Source organism: Dipodomys spectabilis, unplaced genomic scaffold (genome assembly GCF_019054845.1).
Source record: "Dipodomys spectabilis isolate Male_0828 unplaced genomic scaffold, ASM1905484v1 ptg000085l, whole genome shotgun sequence".
In the NCBI taxonomy this organism is placed as follows: Eukaryota; Metazoa; Chordata; class Mammalia; order Rodentia; family Heteromyidae; genus Dipodomys; species Dipodomys spectabilis.
The window spans coordinates 6,305,750-6,327,211 of record NW_024870762.1 but is presented as its reverse complement, the minus strand read 5'-3'; the positions used below and the strand labels follow the sequence as shown (position 1 = coordinate 6,327,211).

Here is a 21,462-nt window from a genome sequence, read left to right as displayed (position 1 = left end):
CACCACACCCCTTCCCCTGCCCAGAGGACCATGAGCCCCTGCCTTTCACATGCTGTGTCAGAGAGCAGCTCTGGGCTCCACCTTGACCGCAGGACAGTGAAAGACACACACTTTCTCTCTGTTTCTGTCTCTCTGTCTCTGTTTCTGTCTCTATCTCCCTCTCTCTCCTTCCCATCCTCATCCCTCCCTCCACATGGAGGGGAAGACTGTCCCTGAAACAAGTGTGCAGCAGTTCCACTCTGGCAGTGGCCCTGGGCAGCACCAGGAAGCTCTAAGCATTTGTCCTCAACCAGGGCCCCGTGTGGCTAGAAGTCTCTTCCAGGTTTTTGGAGAAAGTCTCTCTTTTTTTTGGGGGGGGGAGTCCGGTCATGGGGCCTGAACTCTGGGCCTGGGCACTGTCCCTCAGCTCTTCAGCTCAAGGCTAGCGCTCTACCACTTGAGCCACAGCGCCACTTCTGGCTTTTTTCTTTTTGCTTATGTGGTGCTGAGGAGTCGAACCCAGGGCCTCTGGCATGCAAGGCATGCGCTCTACCACTGAGTCACCTTCCCAGCCCTGGAGAAAGTCTCCACCCAGGACAGAGTAAAGTGACGCTTCAGGGATGGGGAGCTTCTGGTCATGGTGATCTCAACTGAGTCTAGCACTCTGCAAGGTTTAGGAGATGATTCCAGAAGCCTAGTTCCTGACCGGATCCACTGTCTCTGCCAGCACTGGCTGTGTTGTCCATCCTCAGCATGGTCAACTGACCTGCACGGTGGTCCATGGGAGGCAAGGAGATGCATCTGAATTTCTGGGTTCTTCTCAGATCCCCCAAAGGCACACATCACCCTCCACCCCACCTCTGAACATAAGATGACCCTGAGGTGCTGGGCGCTGGGCTTCTACCCTGCGGAGATCACCCTGACCTGGCTGCGGGATGGAGAGGAGCAGACCCAGGAAATGGAGCTGGTGGAGACCAGGCCTGCAGGAGATGTAAGCTTCCAGAAGTGGGCAGCTGTGGTGGTGCCTTCTGGGGAGGAGCAGGGATACACATGCCATGTGCAGCATGAGGGGCTGCCTGAGCCCCTCAGCCTGACATGGGGTAAGCAGGGCTGAGGGCACAGAGCACAGCTGTGCTCAGAGACAGCAGGAGGCATGTGCAGCTCTCAGCAGGTAAGGACTGAGAGCTGGGTTCACAGCCCTCATCCTCCTTTCCCTTCTCTTCCCAGAGCCGCCTGCTTGGCCCACCATTCCCAACACTGGAATTGTCATTGGCGTGGGCATCTTTGCAGTTCTGGTTATTATAGCTGTGCTGGTTTTTGTGCTGTGGAGGAAGAGGACTGGAGGTAGGAAGGTGGAGGTCTGAGTTCCTGGGCCACTTGTGGGTTTCAGGCCCCAGGCAGAAGTGTGAGCTGCACTCCTAATGGGAAGTTGCAGCACACTCAGGGCCTTCCCCAGCCTGACAGCTCCTCTTCTGTAAATCACCTGCAAAACGAAGGACACAAAATTCCCCCTCCTGAGGGTGGTGATGGGAACTGATTGCAGCACTCAGGCCCACAGGGACTCAGCTGCCCACTGAGCTCACACTCCAGGAGGTCCTGGGGTCTCTCTTCCCAACTGTCGCACTCCTCTCTCCTGTGCTTCCCTGGTTCTAGTCACACTTCTGGAAACTTCTCATATGTTCAAGGCTAGGGATTCTTCCATGACCTCATGGCACTGCTTGTGTCCTGCCTCTCACCTGGTGTTTCTCCCTACAGGTGACGAGAGAAGGCTATAAGGCTGCATGGGGGAGGAGGTGACCTTTGTTGTGGTGCAGACAGGACCTGTGGGGGCTCATGCACCCGGAATTCCTCCAGTGACGCCTGTGTTCTCTAACCAGTTCCTCTCTTCCACCACAGATGACAGTGACCAGGTTTCTGATGCTTCCCTCAGAGCTGAAAAAGGTGACAACCTGGAGACCCAAAGTGGGGGGCAGGGCTGAGGCGCAGGGAAGACTGTTATGGTTGTAGGTCCTATGAATTGGGGTGTTAGGTGGCCTGCTCAGGGTGTGTCCTGATGTGACTGATCTGAATTTTTCCTACAGTGAGAAAGAGCTGCTTTGTGCGGCACTGAGAGACACATTTGTTCCTGGAGAAGCCCAGGATGCTGCAACACAGTAAATCTGGAGCTTGAACTCAGACACTGGGCACTGTCCCTGAGCTTCTTTCACTCAAGGCTAGCATTCTACCACTTGAGCCACTGTGCCACTTCTGGCCTTTTCTGTTTATGTGGCACTGAGGAATCAAACCCAGGGCTTCATGCATGCTAGGCAAGCATTCTACCACTCTAAGTGAGAGGCAAGGCTGAGGCATAGGGAAGGCTGTGTCATGGTTGCAGGGTGTAAGGACTGGGGCGTTAGGTGGCCTGCTCAGAATGTGTCCCGGTGACTGATCTCTCCTTCAGTGAGAAATGACTGCTTTGCATGGGACTGAGATGTATGCTTGTTCCTGCCTCTCCTCCTCCTTTCTGGGACATCAGGTGCTCCTGACTTCTCTTCCTGCACCTGATCTGTTTTCTCAGCCATGGATTGATTCTTCCAACATGAACTTCTTGAACAAGCCCAGGAGCAGCTAGATAAAGGGTGACTGGGGACTAACCATCTTTTCCAGCCCCGTGCTTGCCCTCTAGTGGACATTTGGAGAATCATGAATGCATTTGTTCCCACACATTTCCAAGAAATCCTTCCTCCTTCAAGTTTGTTACCCATTTTACAATCTTGATCTTTCCAAGTCACACCTCCCAGGGTGATGTGTTGATCTTCCAATGCCTTGCACCTCCTTCCAAGCCATCACTGTTGATAACTTGGATGTTTTCCATGCTGGGCCCTGCCTGCCATGCTGTAGATTACCAGTGTCCCCTATCAACTTCATAGTGATACTACCTGGCTCCTCCTCTCAAGTATGTTTCAGTAACCTAATCCAATGAGGATCTGGTCCAAAATACTGTACCTGTCAAGTATCAGCAGTAGTCAAATGGCACATCCAGTAGGAAATCCAAGGATAATCCAATAGAATGACTTCTTTTTTTGTCAGTTGTGGGGCTTGAACTCAGAGCCTGGGCACTGTCCCGAAGCTCTTTTGCTCAAGGCTAGTGATTTACCACTTTGAGTTACAGTGCCACTTCTGGTTTTATGGTGGTTAACTGGAGATAAGACTCACCAAGGACTTTCCTACCAGAGCTGGCTTTTACACAATTCTCAGATCTCAGCCTCCTGAGTAGCTAGGATTACAAGTGTGAGCCACCAGCACCTAGCAAATGGAATGACTATTTTACAATTATATGAGCAAAGTTAGAAAAAAGAAAAGATCCTAAGGTACCTTGGGAAAAGCAAAATGTTACCCTCTCAGTAACTGTGGTCTCTGATAAGGAATCGGATAGTCTCCACTGGAGACAGCTGAGGGATGCATACTCTTACTCTCCCCCCAAGGATTTTTTTTTTGGTGGGGCAAGTCCTGGAGTTTAACTCACCCTGACGTCTACCCCCAACCCCCATTCCTTTCCCACCAGTATCCCAAATTCTCTCCATATGGAACTACCACTTATGAGGTCTCCACCACTCTCCTCATGGCACTCTGATAATTACCAACTCGTTTTCATTCTCCAATAACAAGCTCCACAAAGGACCCATTCTATCCTTGCCATTTAGCAGTGATTGGCAACAAATGCTCAATGCCCAACATGTTCAATGGGTGAATGAATACTTGATTATAGTATATCCATCTACCTTGGTTACAATAGCGCAATCAGTACATGTACGACAATGTGTAACTTACCTAGGGCTACAGAATCTTTCTCTATTATATTTGTAGTATCTGGCTGTTCTAGTCCTTGAGAGTAGGAACTTTGTTCAATTTCTATTGTCCCAGAATTTAACATTTGACATATACTGTTTCCAACAATCTTTTGTTGACCATTCTGATTTTAAAAAGAAAACAAAAACAACCACCAGCTGGGTGCTGGCTCCATCTGTAATCCCAGCTACTCAGGAGGCTGAGATCTGAGGATTACTGTTCGAAGCCAGCCTGGGCAGAAAAAGTTCCCATGAGGTGCTTATCTATAATTAACCACTCAAAAATCTGGAAGCCCCACAACTGACAAAAAAAAATCCAGAAGCTTAGATAATTAAACTGCCCTGGAACATACATACCTACCAGCTCCAGAACCAAGACTGGAACCTAGTCTGCAAAAGGGAATGGGATGGTTCAAATGAAGTTCTAGCATAGGAAGAGAAGCCCTGTCTTCTCTGGGCTGGAGTTCTCCAGACCTCACTGGCTAAGTATCCACATAGTAGACATGACTGACCCAGGCAAGGAAGCTCAGCTGGCATGGGCAGCTGAACCCTGCTTTCTCTTGTCCTTTCAGTTTCAACACAAGCTTCTGGCACTTGTTGCATCATGTCTCCCACCCCTTCCTGATTGTCTCTTCACATGGTGCTTTTCCTCACATTACTTTCCTATCAAGTCCAAGTCACGGACAGCGCCTGGAAGTTCATATGGTGGGACTACCTCTTGTCCTGTCTCTAGCTCCCCATGCCCATCCAGCCACTGGTCTCTTTATCCTCAGCCTCAACCCCTCCCATGTCCTCCCCTGACAAAACAACAGCAGAAGATAATAGACAAGTGAGGAGCAGCTGAGGAGGAAGCAGGAGAACCAACAATCCTGCTTTGCCTTTCTTCCCTTGAAGACGTGAACCTAATGACCACGGCTGCAACAGAGAAATCCCTGAGCACCTCTGAACATCATGAACTCTCAAAGGAAGCTCAGCTGGCCTTCATCTGTGAGGCTAGAGTCCCAATGCAACTCAACTTTTTCCAACCAGAGCTTTTTTTCTAGCACATTCTGAGTAACCTTCAAGCACATTCACAGGCTAGGAGTATTTAAACTTTCCACTAGAGGGTAAATTCCAGTACTTAAGTCCTCACCGGCACTAACAGGAGCAGGAAGGTGCACGAAGGAATGACTCAAATACCTCAGCCTGTCTTTAATTTAGTTTCTTTTGTTCCTTGGTTGGCAAGGTTTCTGCGGGCATTAGAGAAACTTCCCAGTGATACAGGTAAAGTGAAAAAGGAATCTAGTAGTCCTCCCTCTCCATCTTGCCTCTCCTTCCCAACAGTCAACCTGTCAAGCTATGCTTTTTGCTTCCAGCCAACCTAGACAATGCCGTGGCAGTCAATACTACAAAGTCCATTTTCCTCTTTCTCCAGGAATTCAACCTAAATGTCTAGCTTGGGTTGCTTCACAAGGGAGATCTTTGCTGAAATACAGATGCCCCTCTAAGATGGTGCTACCTGTCAACTTCTGGCTCAGATTCTACAGGGGGTCATCTTTACTCTAATTCCAGACCAGACTAAATAGGTCATAGGAAGTTGGTTCTGTGCTGTCCACTAGCTCCAAGACCTGTAAATAATGAAACTTAACAGAGCCCTTAAAGGGCTGTTCTGTGCAAATCATAAATGTTCACACAAGTTGTGTGCTATTAAGTCTCTACTCATGCACATTTAATATTCTTACAAGCAGGTGGGTCGTAACTAAAAATTTATATAAATAAGAAGTCCTAGAATTATATTGTATGAGACTCTGGACATAGAAAACATTATACCTCACCTTGGGTGCCCTATGAGGTCTTGACTATAAGCTTTGGCCAAGCCTTGCTTGTACATCTTTACACATTCAGTGTTTATCACCTTCTAGGCACATAGTAAGAAGACTCTCAATGAATATTCGTTGAATTTGAAAATTTCCTACAGAAACTTCATTTGAGCCGGGTGCTGGTGGCTCACGCCTGTAATCCTAGCTATTCAGGAGACTGAGATCTGAGAACATAGTAAGACTCTCAATGAATACTCGTTGAATTTGAAAATTTCCTACAGAAACTTCATTTGAGCCGGGTGCTGGTGGCTCACACCTGTAATCCTAGCTATTCAGGAGACTGAGATCTGAGAACATAGTAAGACTCTCAATGAATACTCGTTGAATTTGAAAATTTCCTACAGAAACTTCATTTGAGCCGGGTGCTGGTGGCTCACACCTGTAATCCTAGCTATTCAGGAGACTGAGATCTGAGAACATAGTAAGACTCTCAATGAATACTCGTTGAATTTGAAAATTTCCGACAGAAACTTCATTTGAGCCGGGTGCTGGTGGCTCATGCCTGTAATCCTAGCTATTCAGGAGGCTGAGATCTGAGGATCGCGGTTCAAAGCCAGCCTGGACAGGAAAGTCCTGCAGATTCTTATCTCCATTAAACCACTTGAAAACTGGAAGTGGTGCTGTGGCTTAAGCAGTAGAGTGCTCGCCTTCAGCTGAAGAGCACAGGGACAGCACCCAAGCCCAGAGTTCAAGCCCCACGACCGACCCCCCCCAAAAAAAAACCAAAAAACTTCATTTGGACACCTCAGCTCTGAAGACTCCTTCCAGAAGATCCTGGTATATCCCAGGTGTGCCAGCAGGGGGCACAAAGGGCTACTCTTCAAATCAGAGTGGAGGACACAAACTACACAGGAGGTATGGATTGAGGCCTCCTGTCCTCATGTATGGGGTGCGCAGCAGAGAGTGGCTAAAAACCCAATGAGTTAAGAACTTGCCTTGAAAAGAGAAGGCACGAGAAAAGAAGGGAGAAGAGGAGAGAAACCTCCCATAGCTGTCAGCCCAAAACAGCCGCTGTCAAGCTCACGTCACCTTGGGAAGGGGCTACAAAGCAGACAATCTTTATTCACAATCGGGGTGGCAGACGGGAGATGCCTCCAGATCAGTCCAAAAGCAAAGATATTGGGAGGAAAGATGGCTCTAGATGGGGACTCAGCACTCATCCTCACCCAGCAGGGCATAAGGGTTTCGGGCAGCCAGGCAGGACCCTGGAGCTGAGGTTGGGGTGTCTTCATCCCCTTCTCCCTCCTCATCAGCATCTCGGTCCTCCTCTCCTTCCTCCTCACAGGAGCTGCTCAGCTCTTCCTCCTCCTCCTCTTCCTCGTCACCAGCTGGCCCCACCCTGCCCTGTAAAACCACCAGCTCCGTGGTCTCTGGATGAGACTCCCAGGTGCCTGGGGAACATAAAGAAGAGAGAAAATGGAGGAGATTTTTGAGCAAGGGATTAAAACCAGAGAAAGATGAGGAAAAGGCAAAGACTGCAAAAAACAATGATTCTAGTAGCTGGCATTCATTCATTCAATTCATTCATTCATCTAACCTTACATGAAGAGCACTGAGTGGAAGCTTGTTCATACTAAACCTCACAACCACCTTTAGGTAGGAGTGTAAATCTGGAAAACATCTTAGCGATGTTAATAAACACAACTGGCCAGCAGGTACAGACCCACATTTAACCCTCACTTGTCTGGTCACCAAAGCCCACATTCTTTTGCCTATCCTGTAGCAGGGGCTGGGAAGAATATCTGGGTTCTGACCTTTCTGTTCGCTGTAGCCCCGGGGGATAGAAACATAAGCTGAGGCGGCCATCCACTGCCAGCCTCAGGAGGCTGTTAGCTGCTCTGTATACATCGTTGCGAGCTGCTTTGGCTGTCTTGTACCCACGTTTCTCTGCCCAGGCTGCAAGGAGAAAGGAGAGAAACATGTGCATCAGGCTCCAGTTACTCCCATAAAAGTCCTACCAGTTTTCCTCAAAACATTCCAGGCCAGTGGCCAGGCGCCAGTGGCTCACACCTGTAATCCTAACTACTCAGGAAGCTGAAACCTGAAGATTAAGGTTCAAAACCCACCCAACCCGACAAACTTTGAGACTCAGTTATCTCTAATGAAAACTAGCAAAACAAAACAAAAACCTGAAAGGAGCAGGGTGCTGGAGGCTCATGCTTATAATCTTAGCTTCTCAGGAAGCTGAGATCTGAGGATCACAGTTCAAAGCCAGACCAGGCAGCAAAGTCCATGAGACTCTTATTTCCAATTAGCTACCAAAAAAGTCAAAACTAGAGCTGTGGCTCAAGTGGTAGAGCACCAGCTTTGAACGAAAATGCTAAGGGATAGCATCCAGGCCCTGAGTTCAAACCCCAGTACTGGCACACCCCCCAAAAAAACCAAAAATCTAGAAGTGAGTGAACAAAGGCTTCATTAAGTGCAGAATCTGGAGGAGGACACGAGAAAGGGACAGGGAAGCAAGGTCACAGCAGCCAGGCCAGGTGGGGAACTCACCTTCACAGATGTCCCAGGCACACCAGGGGTGCTCAGCGGAGGGATCCTCAGCCTCTGGGTGGCGTAGGTGGAGGATTGCCTGCACAGGGATCCTGGAGGCCAGATAGCCTACAGCAGTGTAGGGCTCTTGAATCTGGGCGATGGGGTAAATCCCAGCAAGAATCTGCGGGAACAGCACTCAGTGCCTTCTATAGTGGACCACCTTCTCAGCCTCCTCCCACCCTTCTGCCACATACCTGCAGCTGCCTAGGCAGCAGAGAGGGGAAGATGAGGCCGGGACAGTCACAGAGCTTCACAGAAGGGGTAAGGAAGTAGGTCTGAAAATATCGGGTATGGCCGGGGGTTCTGGAGACGCTCACGACCTTCCGCCCCACCAGTCCATTGATCAGCGAGGACTTCCCAACATTGGGGAAACCTGAGAAAGGAATGGAAAACCAGTGTCTGTCAGGCCCTTGCTCTGGCAAGTAGCGCTGTAGCAAGGCTGGAGATCAGAAGACTGTCCTGACAACTGTGTAAGGCCTGTAAAATCATTTGGTACATGATAGCACAGACACATGCTCTGTTCCGTTTTTTTGGTTGATTGTGGGGCTTGAACTCTGGGCCTGGGCGCTGTCCCTGAGCTCTTCAGCTCAAGACAAGCGTTCTACCACTTAAGCCACAGCTCCACTTCTGGTTTTCTGGTGGCTAATTGAAGATAAGAGTCTCATGGACTTTCCTGCCCAGGCTGGCTCTGAACTGTGATCCTCAGATCCTCAGATCTCAGCCTCCTGAGTAGCTAGGATTACAGATGTGAGCCACCGGTGCCTGGCAGCTCTGTTCCTTTGTTGCCCAGTCCTATCTGCCTCCAGGTAATTTTGTATCACCTGAAAATCATGTCATAAATGTCTAAATGGTCCTTGGCAGAAAAAAAAAAAAGCCCATCCCGGGCTAGGAAGGTGGCTCACGCTTGACTGGCATGCATGAGGCCCTGGGTTCAATTCCTCAGTACCATATAAGCAGAAAACACTGGAAGTGGCACTGTGGCTCAAGTGGTAGACCACTAGCCTTGAGCTGAAGAGTTGAGAGACAGTGCCCAAGCTCAGAGTTCAGGCCTCACGACCAAAAAAAAAAAAAAAAAAATCCCATCCCTGCTGTAGATGAAGAGGAAGCAAGGCTTAGAAAATAAGGAAGTGATGTAACACTGCAAACTATGAATAAGGATTTGGCCGCCAACAATGAATCTCAGCCTTTCACTTACAGCTCTGTGATCTCACGGCAATATACTGAACTTTTCAAGCCTGTTTCTTCATTTCACAGAACAGATACTTCCTACCTCAGTCCTAGCATCTCATAATAATATCATGACCTGTATAATGAGAAACCTAGCACCCCTTGAGACTCACTACTCCTCTCTCCATCTTTCTAGCCAAGTCCGGGGCCTACCCAGATCTCTAGTCCAGCACTTTGGTCCTCGCTGCTTATACTTCACTCTCAAAGATTATTCCCTTCCCTAGTCCTCCCAGTTCAGTTTTGTGGGGGTTTTTTTGTTTGAACTCAGGACTTGAGCTCAGGACCTAGGCACTGTCCCTGAACTTTTTTGCTCAAGTCTAGTTTTCTACCATTTGAGCCACAGTTCCATTTTCAGCTTTTGTGATGAGTAACTGGAACTAAAAGTCTCATGGACTTTCCTGACCCCACTGGGCTTCAAACCAATATCCTCGATCTTTAGTCTCCTGAGTAGTCAGGATTACAGATTTGAGCCACCAGTGCCAGCCTGGAAGTTCTTTATTCCTTGCTTTCTCTTATGTATGAAATATAAGCCATCAACAATCTTTTTCTCTCCACCTTCAAAATATGTTTTTGACCTTGTCTACCCATTACCACCTGCTATGAGCAGCTCTCATTTCTGCTCTAGACTAATGAGGAGGTCTCTGACTGCTCTCTCAGCTTCCTTTCTTGCTCATCTTCTACCATTCACACTCCATTTAGTAGGCAAAATGAACTTCTGAAAAAGGAAATCAAATACTGTCACTCCTTGTGCTAAATCTACCATGGGCTTCTCATGATACTGAGACTAAAGTCCACAACCATGAGATCCAAAATGATGTGGCCCCTTGTGACCATCTTCCCTCATTTTTCTGTCTCCATCCTCCATCCTCCACATCCCTCAAGTCTTGCTAACCAGAATCACTCAACTTACTCCCACCTCAAGACCCTGTCACTCACTGGCCTTCTGGCTCTCAAGACCCTTTTCCCAGAACTTCATCTCCTTACCAGGTGTCTACCCTGGGGACCCCTCCCCTCTAAGTACTCTTTCCCTCTTCAGGGCTTTACTTCATTGCTCCTAGTCTGCCTTCATTTCACACATCTACTTACTCACAAAGAAACATGCTCCATAAGTGTAGGGACCTTTTTGCCATCTTCACAGAGGCATTTTCCATCCCTAGAATGGCATCTGGCACCTGTAGGTGCTTAATAAAGTATTTACTCAATGAATAAATGAATGAGAATTGAGAGAAATCCCAACTCAGGGCTGCCTGTACCATAGCAAACACTCTTCCTTTCACAACACCAAGTTAGCACAGAGGCCACTGAGAGGGACAGCAGAGGCCCCTGGGAAAGATGGTGTATGTCAGAAGTGGGAAGATGGAAAGCCAGGGTGAAATGGCTGGGAAGAGAAGCAACTGCCCACCAGGCAGGGAGGTTTTCAACAAAACAAAAAAAGACAGTGAAAAGGAGGCGTCTACTTGGCATCCCTACTATTTTTCTGGGATGGGCTCTTCTTGGTTCCAAAAGCATCTGATACCATAACTTTGCCAAGGTCTTGTCACCTCTCCCATCCACAATGTAAAGGGATCCTGGAACTAAATCAAACAGCCTCTGCCCACAATGGGAGCTGAGACAAAGCCCTTAGTCAAGGGGAGACTGTCTCTGACCAGACTGAAAGGGCTCAGATCCAGAAGGGAGCTAATGCTTGCTGCGCTCCTGCTATGACTTAGCGATCCCTGCACTAGGAAATAAGAACCACAATGGGACAATGAATATTCACTTATCACCTCAGAATAAGGTTGGCATGTGTTTATGTACCACATAAATGGTAAAAATTTAACAACCAGTTAAATTAATAACCATTATTACTGTTATCACTATGTGCCAATCATTGTCACACTCTTTCAATACCATGCCCTTCATTCCTCACATCCATTTTCTTGAACTGGGTATAAACATGTTTGTTTTTGGTTTTGCTTTTTTGCTCAAGGCTAGTGTTCTACCACTTTGAGCCACAGCTCCATTTCTAGCTTTTTTTTTTTTTTTTTTTGTAGTTAATTGGACATAAGAATCTCACCAACTTTCCTGTCTGGGCTGGCTTTGAACCTTGATCCTCAGATCTCAGCCTCTTGAGTAGCTAGGATTACAGGCATGAGCCACTGACACTCAGTATGGCATGTTTGTTTTCATGTATTTATTTCTGGCAGTATTGGGGTCTGAACTCAGGGCCTGGTGATTGCCAGGCAGGTACTCTATCACTTGAATTACACCTTCAGCCCAACCGTTTCATTTTTATAATCAAAATAACTAGGACTCAGTAGTTAAAGGACTTGTTCACAATCATCCAGCTGGGAAAAGGTGGAATTTGACTACATATCACCCTGTCAGCCTTGCGAGGACTACTAGTAGAGGCTACTCTCAAGAGACCAGAAGGCCTTCTTTGTACTCAAACACAGTGCCTCCTGGAGGCCACTGGACACAGGTTATCCTGTCCTGACCCACACAGCCGATGGTCACCACACCATCCTTGTAGCGTTCCCTAGTTGGGCCAGTGGGCTCCATTGCTGAGTCAGTCTGCTGTTCCACCAGGACTGCAGGCCCATCTTCTTCCTCCTCCTCCTCCCCAGAGCCATTGCCCCAGGTGGCCCCAGCCACATCCCGAGCAATCTTCTCCCGCCAGCTGCTCAAGTCCACTGCTCAGACAAAGAAATAAAAGAGGTCCCACTAAAGTCACTGCGGAGGGTGGGACGAACTGTGCCCTGCACAGCTGACGTCACTAGCATCCTCTGGAATCATAGAGTGCCAACCTGTACAACTTCAAGCCAGAGAATCCCAGCCTTCATTTGACCCCACTCTGGAATCATGTGCATTTTGGTCTGAGTTTCTAAAGAGTTCATGGAAGATGTAAGGTAACAAAGCCCATGTGGCTCCTGCTTACCTTGTGCCTGTCTGCTCCTTATTTCATCCCTCTGCATATCTATAATAGACACTGACTTCCAGAAAGATGAGCAAAATGACTCCAAGCCTCAGGTCTCGCCTGTGAGCTCCCACCTCCCCCCACTCCCCACTCCAACAAGCACATACCTTTTCCCACAGTGATGGCTTCACAGGCTCTCAGCAATTGCTCTGGCCCCAAGGCTCGAGTCCATCCTCTTCCCCGCCTCCGACTCTTCTTCAAGACTGAGATGAGATGGCACCAGAGGATTAGGAAATGGGCTTCTACAGCCCATCTCTCCCACCACCTTTGGGCCCAAGATCAAGTTACCCCTCGCCAGTAAGCTTCTCTGCTCTTCCCTTTGTCCCCTGCCACCCGTTTCTTCCATGATATATTCCCCCTTGCCCACTCACCACTACTAGGCTCTTGTGGAGTTCGAGGGTCCCGAGGGAAAGAAGTGAAAAGGACGATGTGGAGCTGGGGATAGTGTTGGTGGAAATAATGCTTCCAGGCAACCACGAGAGCTGGTGGGGCCAGATCCATCTTGTTCAAGACCAGCACCAAGGCCAACCCAAGTTCTCCAGTCACATACTCATAAAGTGCTGGTGGGAAATTCACAACCTAGGACAAAGTAGTTAAGGGAATAGGGTGAAGAGAGGTCCACTCAGAGATCTCTGCCTCCAGCTCCCCACTCACAAGGCACAGCTCCCAGACAAGACCCTGGCAGTAGCAGATTCTGGAGTAAAAACAGTAAACCAGCCAAACTGAACAAAAAAGACAAAGCAGGGGTTAGTAATACCTGTGCAAGTCTCATGGAGCTTCCTAGAGGTCATGATTAAATATAAAAATCAATGAGAGATATGAAAAGAAAATAGCAACACCTAGCATATTGAGATAAGGGCTAGGATCAAAACAGGAATGGAGGTTGAGGTAGAAAGTAATACCTGTTTTTGTGTGCAAAAATCTGTACAAGTGGGTAGACATGCATAAAAGCATGCATGCAGGTATGTGCACATGTGATGTGCTCAGTATGAATGACTGTGAACATGAGTGTGTGAATGTGCTTGTGTATATGGATGTACACATGCACATGTGTATTTGTATGTGCGTGTAGGTTCATTTAGAAACTCCAACCTAAAATGTCCTCCACAGACCTTCCTCTTTCTACTGAAGGACAACAGTGAAGTGGCAGAGTCAGGATTCACAGCAGCAGTCTATGGCCTTAACCACTACCCTACATTCCAAGTGGATTCTGTTGCAATTGATGTGGCCGCACTAGAGAAATGAGATAAGGAAGAAAGGGCATCTTTGGGATGGGCAGGGGAAGTCCCCAGCTGCCTCCACAGAATCCCTGGAATTTTCTGTTGGTCTAGGTCTGGTAGGATAGAAGACAGGACATGCAGTTTTTCATCAAGGGAAGTACAAAAGAAAGTCATCGGGACAGGGGAGAAGTGAAAGGATATGACAAGAGATGAATAAAAAACTGAATTCCGGGCTGGGAAGGTGGCTCAGTGATAGAGCGCTTGCCTTGCATGCATGAGGCCCTGGGTTCAATTCCTCAGCACCACATAAGCAAAAAGAAAAAAGCCGGAAGTGGCGCTGTGGCTCAAGTGGTACAGCGCTAGCCTTGAGCTGAAGAGCTGAGGGACAGCGCCCAGGCCCAGAGTTCAGGCTCCACAACCGGACCCAAAAAAACAAACAAAAAAAAAAAAGTTAAGGATAGCACCCAGGCCAATTTCAAGCTCCAGTACTGGGACAAAAACAAAAACAAAACAACAAAAACAAAATGAGCACTTTGGAAGTAGAGTTGTGGCTTAAGTGGTAGAATGCCAGCCTTGAGTGGAAAAAGGTAACTGAAAGCATGAATTTAAACCCTGGTACCGGCACAAAACACCTGGGGTTGAGTGGGACTAAATTCCCCATTGTAGACATTAGAGGGAGCTGGAAAAACAAAGGAGGCCCCAGTTTTGCAGGAAGCAGAGATAAGAAGATCACGGACTGAGGCCAGCCTGGGCAAAAACAGTGAGACCATATCTCAAAAAACAAGCTGGGGCTAATAATGAGAGAGGTATATGTAGAAGGATCTCAGTCTAAGGCTGACCCAAGACAAAAAATACAAAATCTTATCCGAAACTAAAGCAGAAAGGCTTAGGATGTGGCTTATGTGGTAAAGCACTTGCCTAGCAAGCACCAAGCTGAGTACAAATCCCAGTACTGAAAGAAAACACAAAAATGAATAGGAAAAGGTACCTCTCCATGTTCTGATTCCCGCCGCTCACCTTCCCCTACAAGAACTTTCCTCCCTCTTCCCCTTTGCCCACTCTCAAACCAAGTACTCACTGGATGCCGGATATCAGTGATGAGCAGGACAATGTCAGACATCTCTAACACCCGCCACAGCTGCCTCCATGTCTAAAAAGACAAGACCAATGGAAGAGAACCTAACCCAGAGTCCTGTCCAAACTGACCCCAGACCAATTTTCCCAGGGTCATAATGCCCCAACTGCTGGACCCCACTCCACTGTCACCTCCAGGTTGTGTTCAAAGTAGCTGAGCTTCTCAGAAGTGTAAGCTCCATGTATCTTCCCAAGATATTCCTGGAAGCTCCGTTCCTCTTGGCTCATTAGTTGGTCCTTGGACATCTCATAGTTCCAAGGAGGACGTCGGGGAAAGTCCAAGACTAGGAAATCAGGAAAAAGTCCAAGCAGATATGAGACAGCTCTTACCCTTCCCCAAGAGCACTGCTGATGAGAAACATCCAGATGCCTTGCTCTCACTTACCTGAGCCTGGCTGATAGACTTCTCGGATATCCAGCTCCAGCACTTCCGCACTGACAGGAGTTAGTACTTGTTCTCTGGCTGCTCTCTTTCTTCTCTCCACCTCTTCCCGACTGTCCCGTTCAAAATGCAGCCGGTACCTAAAAGAACAGGGACCACACATCCAGACACACACTCCCAGTTTTCTCCCTTGTCGGGCAACTTTATAAACCTTCCAATCTCAACCTGTTCAAGTCTCTTTCAGTAGGCCTAACACACCGCCTCCCCCCCACTACCCACTACTCTGTCTGTCAAGAAAGATCCTTTCAACCACTTTTAAAAGCAAAACTCTGCAGCCCCTCTAGAAGGGAGGATTATAGGCTGCTCCAGAAAGAACCCCACTGTCTCCTCTTTCGAGTCTCCAGTAGAAGCAGTAGCAGTAGTAGTAGCAGTAATAGTAGCAGAAGCAGCTACCTTTACTGCCCACACTCCGATCTCCAGGTGGGCGCCCCATTCCCTCCCTCACCGATTTGGATCGTAGCCTCTCGACCCCAGGCCCTGGGAAGGCTGCTGGTTGAGCCTACGGATGTGATGGGTCACAGATTCCGCGTCCGAGGTGTCGGTCTGCTCCTCCCGCCGCTCCCGGCTCCCGCTGCGGCTGTTGGAACTGGAGCGTAGCCCATCTTGAAGCCCTGCGGGGAGGGGCCGGTGACGCCAGTGCTGGCCCACTCTTCAGGGACTGAAGGACCCCCAACCCGGCCAGCCAGGTCTCCAGCCTACCCAACTTCTCTTGGGCCTCAGACCTCCCAGCACCCTTCCCGGGCGGACCCTCCCGGGATGTTGGGGAGGGGGGGTAGTCACTCCGCCGGGGAACTTGGAGGATGGCGCCCCGTTGGAGCTAGGAGGGACCCCCCTCCCCCAACTCCTTCCCCACTCCTTCCCGAGGTGCAGGGGACTGGAGTCGGGGAATCCCCTCTGCGGTCTCCCACGCAGATCCTCACGGGCCTACCACCCCTCCCACGCCCCCCCCCCTTCCAGAGGTGCGGCGAGCACACCCTTCCTTCCAGAGGTGCGGGAGCCCGGGCCCCGCCCCCTCCTCCCACACTGACCTGGCTTCCTCTCCTGCTCCCACTTATCCTGCAACTGCTTCTTCTTCTGCTTCACGCTGAAGAGCTTCTTCCTTGGCATGGCCTGGACCAGTCAACCGGGCCTGCCCTCCGCCGAGCTCCCGCCGCCTGGAATTGTCATTGGCGTGGGCATCTTTGCAGTTCTGGTTGTTGTAGCTGTGCTGGTTTTTGTGCTGTGCAGGAAGTGGACTGGAGGTAGGAAGGTGGGGATCTGAGTTCCTGGGCTACTTGTGGGTTTCAGCCCCCAGGCAGAAGTGTGAGCTGCACTCCTAATGGGCAGTTGCAGCACACTCAGGGCCTTCCCCAGCCTGACAGCTCCTGTAAATCACCTGCAAAACGAAGGACACAAAATTCCCCCTCCTGAGGGTGGTGATGGGAACTGATTGCAGCACTCAGGCCCACAGGGACTCAGCTGCCCACTGAGCTCACACTCCAGGAGGTCCTGGGGTCTCTCTTCCCAACTGTTGCACTCCTCTCTCCTGATGCTTCCTTGGTTCTATGGTCACATTTCTAGAAATTTCCCTTGAGGTCACGGCTAGGGGTTCATCCAGGCCCTCATGGCACTGCTTGTGTCCTGCCTCTCACATGGTGTTTCTCCATACAGGTGACAAGAGAGAAGGCTATGATAAGGCTGCAAGTGAGTGCCATGGGGGAGGAGGTGACCTTTGTTGTGGTGCAGACAGGACCTGTGGGAGCTCATGCACCCCGGAATTCCTCCAGTGACGCCTGTGTTCTCTAACCAGCTCCTCTCTTCCACCACAGGAGACGACAGTGACCAGGGTTCTGATGCTTCCCTCAGAGCTGAAAAAGGTGACAACTGGAGACCCTAAATGGGGGGCAGGGCTGAGGCCCAGGGAAGGCTGTGTTGTAGTTGCAGGGTCTGTGCATTGGGGGTTAGTGGCCTGCTCAGAGTGTGTCGCTAACAGTGACTGATCTGCATTGTTGTGCTTGTTCTTTTCTCCTGCAGTGTGACACAGCTGCTTTGTGTGGTCTGAGAGGCACAGCATTTGTTCCTGTCTCTCCTCCTCCTTCCTGGGACATCATGAGCTCCTGACTTCTCTTCCTGTACCTGGGTTCTGACCGTGTCCAGGCTTCTGTGTGCTGTCAGCCTCCTGTGAGGAACTGAGGAGCCAGCCCAGCCCTGAGCACCAGGACCCTCCCCACACTGACCTGGGTCTCTTTCCCCTCCAGCTGCTGCTCCAGCAGAGGCGGGGCCAGGGCTTCCCCAACCCTGACTTCACTTTCCCTTGCTCTGAGCTGCAGCTGCTGCTTCCCCACTGATAAAGAGAATGTGAATGTGGGTCTGTGTTTCAAATTGTGATCATGGAAAAAGGTTGAATAAATCAATGAATGAGTCCCAAAATTGAGATAGAAAATCAAACATGATTAAATTCCAGAATTGTCATGTTTGCTGAGCTGTGTTGTGGGCGGGGCCAGGGTTAGGCTGAGAACAGGCAGGTGTGGATAGGAGCTCAGTGCATTCTGGACTGTCATGTATTCAGTCCTCACCTGGGTTGTCTTCCCTGCTCCTCAGTTGTGTTGTTTGCCTAGAACCTTCTCCATGAGCACCTATGACCAGAGGGGCTTTTCCTTTGTCTAGGACACAGCACAGACTGTGCAGGTGAGACTAGGCTCAGGCCTGAGTCCTCTACTAAGGCACCATCAGTTCTTCTCCATACTTATGTCCCTTCTTGTCATCCTGCATGAGCTGGTGTCTTGTTGGCCTTTGGGTGTCCTGTGACAGCAGCTGGGGGTGTGTTCCTGTCACTGCCTCCCAAAGCACCAGGCAGCCTTGCACAGGGTGTGTGTGGTGAGGAGAAAGGCAATGTGAGGCAGCTTGCTTTCCTTCTAGCACTGCTGCCTCCAGTGTGGGTCTGTGCTGTCCCCAGTGCCCTCAAGGGAGCCACCTGTGGGAAGAGCAGAGAGGAGGGATGTCAGGTTTCTCCTGTGAGCTCCCTTCCTGATCCTCTGCATCTTCTCTGCCCACCTTCCCTCCACCTGCCCTCAGCTCTGGTTAATCCCAGCTCTGCTCCCACCCAAATTCCTGGATTGAAGAGCAGAGTCAAGAAGGAATTTTAGTCCCCATCTTGATTGGCTGAGAGGATCTGCAAGTTAGTGGAGTTCATGTCCACATGTGTGTGTCAGGGCATTTCAAGGAGAATGGGTCATGAGAGCTCTGACTTAGGGAGAGTGTCATCAGGTGGAAAATTGAAAACCTGAAGACAGTTCTGGAAGCTGGTGGACTGTGGTAGTTGGACTCCACTGTGTGTGGGTTCCTTGGGGATTGTGTTTCTCTGCACCCTGTTACTGCCCTGCTCTGCCTTCTGCTGCCACGAGAGGCGCTGTGCTTCCTGCTGTGCCCTGCCTTCCCTCTAAGGCTGACTTGGTCCTTTCAACCCTGACCAAAACACTCCCTTCTGCTCAGCTTCAATCTCAAAAACAAATTAACACAGGAATCTCCTGCCAGACAGCAGGGCCTGTGCTCTGACTACTTAACAATGTGGTTCTTAGGCCTTTGGCTTGGTCTGCAGATTGAATTTGTAATCGCTCAGAAAGTCAAAGGAGGTCAGAACTGTCATGGTTGTGGACATGTGTGCTAGCAGAAGAGACAGGTGGCAGGGTGTGTAAGAGAGCAAGGAAGGACCATGACATGCAGGAGGAAGGCAGTGCTACAGGTCAGGTGACATGGTGTGGGCGTGGGGACAGAGCTGACTGTGGTACTAGGTGTTCATCATGACCTGGGAGGGAACTTTTCTGAGTTGTGAAATTCGCCAGAAGATATCTAGAGAAAGTGTTGGTAAACTGGAAGATCTCCTTGTACAAAGTCCTTATCTCAGGCTGGGAAGGTGGCTCAGTGGTAGAGCGCTTGCCTCGCATGCCTGAGGCCCTGGGTTCGATTCCTCAGCACCACATAAGCAGAAAAAAAATGCTGGAAGTGGCGCTGTGGCTCAAGTGATAGAGCGCTAGCATTGAGCTGAAGAGCTGAGGGACAGCGCCCAGGCCCAGAGTTCAGGCCCCACGACTAGACCCAAAAACAAAACAAAAAAACAAAGTCCTTACCTCTTCTGTGGACTGCCCAGATCTGTTGCTGAGTTGAGCCTTTGAGAAGAGACCTGAAGACAAGATTCTCACTTGAGGGATTTTCCTTTGTGTGTATGTGCTAGTCTTGGGGCTTGAACTCATGGCTTGTGTGCTGTCTCTCAGCTTGTTCTTGGTCAAGGTTACTGTGCTGTTTGAGTCACAGATTCCCTTCCTGCTTTGGGAAATAAGAATTCCCCAGACTTTCCTATCAGTGCTGGTTTCAAGCCATGAATGGGAGAAGTCGGCCTCCTGAGTAGGTAGGAGTATAGCAGGATCCACACTACATGTCTTTAATAGTGATTTTCTTTTTGTGTCATTCCTTGGGGCTTGAACTCAGGGCTTGGGCACTCAAAGCTATTATCACTCAAAGTTAATACTATACCAATTTGAGCCACAACAGCACTTCTGGCATGAGCCACTTGCTCTCAGTTGAGATATATTTATTTATGTTCAGTTCTGGGGCTTGAACTAAGGGCCTGGGCACTGTCCCTGAGCTTCCTTTGTTCAAGACTAGAATTCCACCCGTTTAACCATACTGCCACTTCCAGCCTTTTCCATGTGGTTGGAGGAATCAAAGCCAGGGCTTCATGCATGTTGACAAGCATTCTACCACTAAGCCACATTTTCAATCTCTGATATATATATATATATATATATACATATATATATATATATATTTAAGTCAAAGAAGATGTTTAATGAAGAAGAAAAAATGGTAGACATATAAATGTCCCAGAGTATAGGTTTAATCTATCTGGACCTGTAGTTTCCAAATGTGACCACACGAGGGCGATATAAGTCCGGCCTTTTTTTTTTTTCTTTCTTTTTTTGTGTGGTCCTGGGGCCTGATTGCTGGGCCTGGGCACTGTCCCTCAGCTCTTCAGCTCAAGGCTAGCGCTCTACCTCTTCAGCCACAGCGCAACTTCCGTCTTTTTTTCTTTTTGCTTATGTGGTGCTGAGGATTCAAAACCAGGGCCTCATGCATACAAAGCAAGTGCTCTACCACTGAGCCAAGTCCAAGTCTTCCCAGACCCAAGTCCAGCTTTTTCATTGTTGGTTTTGTTTTTTTTTTTTAAGCAATGTAGCAACATATAAATAAGTGCTGAAACCTGGCTCTGGTGGATTATGGCCAGTATACTACACACTCAGGAGGCTGAGATCTAAGAATTGCTATTCAAAGCCAACCCAGGCAGAGAAGTCCATGAGACACATCTCCAATGGGCCATAAGAAAACCCAAGGAACTGCTGTGGCTCAAAGTTGTACAACACTAGCCTTGAGCAAAAGAGCTCTGAGTTCAAGACTCAGAATAGATGTAAAAAACACCCCAAAACCAAACAAACACAACCCCTCCCCCATAGTACTGAGTAGGCATGAAGATGTCAACTTTGGTACTTGGAAACCTTTGGGTAAATACAGCCCTTTGGAGGCACAGGCCTCTGTTGCTTTGTACATGGCTGGTATTACACTCAGTTTATCTCATGCATTAAAATCTGTGTTAAGTCTTTGGGTCTGTTGGCCTTATCCCAATTTGGAAGTATAAGGCTGCATTGTGCTTCCCAGAATATTCACACAGCAAGTAACAAATTCATGACCCCTCTTCACTTTTTCTCAGTAAGTGGTTTGGATGCCATTGTGGTCGATTCCAATTTATACTCTCAACAGGTGCAGTGGCACCGTGGGTAGTAAAATCATTATTTATAGCCTTTCTTGACATCTAATTTATGGATAGAACTAAAACATTCATGTCTGAGCTAAGTGCTGGTGGCTCACAGCACTAATTCTAGTCACCTAGGAGGCTGAGATTTGAAGATTGTAGTTTGGCATCAGCCTACATAGGGAAGTCCTGAAGACTTCCATCCCCAGTTAACCCCCCAAAAGCTGAAAGTGATCTTGTGAGTCAAGTGGTAGAGGACTAGCCTAGAGTAAAAAGGCTCAGGGACAGGCCCTGAGTTCAAGTCTCAGGATCAGCATACACACACACACACACACACACACACACACACACACACACACACACACACGGAGAATGTAATAAATCTCAAGCAGTTCAGAATGTACAAGAGTTCTCAGGGATGCTGAGAAGTGCAAGGAAAGGCAAGAGAAGAATCTGAGCAACTGGAAGGAGAGCTAGAAGCGCTTGGGGTTGTCATTT

General features: G+C 48.9%; 1 long non-coding RNA gene and 1 pseudogene across 1 annotated transcript; one reads left to right on the top strand and one right to left on the bottom strand.

The window, feature by feature from the left end:
- Positions 1-6,707: 6,707 nt before the first annotated feature.
- Positions 6,708-16,289, bottom strand: LOC122111168 (annotated as a pseudogene).
- Positions 16,290-16,342: 53 nt separating this feature from the next.
- LOC122111345 lies at positions 16,343-17,207 on the top strand. Its single transcript, XR_006148002.1, has 4 exons — positions 16,343-16,423; positions 16,833-16,865; positions 16,991-17,038; positions 17,196-17,207. It is a non-coding gene; the product is annotated as an uncharacterized LOC122111345 (long non-coding RNA).
- Positions 17,208-21,462: the final 4,255 nt, after the last annotated feature.